Here is a 735-nt window from a genome sequence, read left to right as displayed (position 1 = left end):
AGTACCATTTTTCCATTAAGGAAGCATATAGGAAAAAAAATTATAAATAAGGTCCTATTATTTTATTTATTTCAGTGAGGGTCTACAACATTTTTCATTCTGGTTTCAATATAAAGCTGTTATTGACTTATTTCTTAAGAAAAAGAGGACACATTCACTGTTTTAAAAGAGACCCAATTATAATGAAACTTTGTTAGGAACTTCTCCTTATGATGTTGAAAAATCATGAGAGGTTTCATCTAAATTGGAATTAAACTGTGTGTGTGTGGGAGGGGGGGGTGTGTGGACAAACAAACATTAGCCTCTTATATATATACATATATATATAAAAGTCATTTAAGTAGTCAGTAAAAAATTTAATGCTTTTGACTGGTGTTGTTTTTTTTTCATAAAATTGGATTCACAACAAAATAAACTGAGATACGTTGATATATTTAGTTTCCATTGAATTCATGTTATATCCCCTACTTAATTCAGTGATTTTTTTTGATAATTTCCACTGTAGAGTACATTTTACAATGGACTATAGGATTGGCCCCTAAAACATCTTGCGGGCCCCCAAAAAGTTAAGCGTGAGCCATATATATTATCTAATGTAATGTACAGTATATATTAACTAGTATACTGTACAACATGTATTAACTAGTGTACTCTACAGTACGTATTGTCTAGTATACTGTACAACATGTATTAACTAGTGTACTCTACAACATGTATTAACTAGTATACTGTACA

Source organism: Limulus polyphemus, unplaced genomic scaffold (assembly GCF_000517525.1).
Source record: "Limulus polyphemus unplaced genomic scaffold, Limulus_polyphemus-2.1.2 Scaffold2216, whole genome shotgun sequence".
NCBI classification, from domain to species: Eukaryota; Metazoa; Arthropoda; class Merostomata; order Xiphosura; family Limulidae; genus Limulus; species Limulus polyphemus.
The sequence above is the reverse complement of the archived record's forward strand: the minus strand, read 5'-3'. Positions refer to the sequence as shown.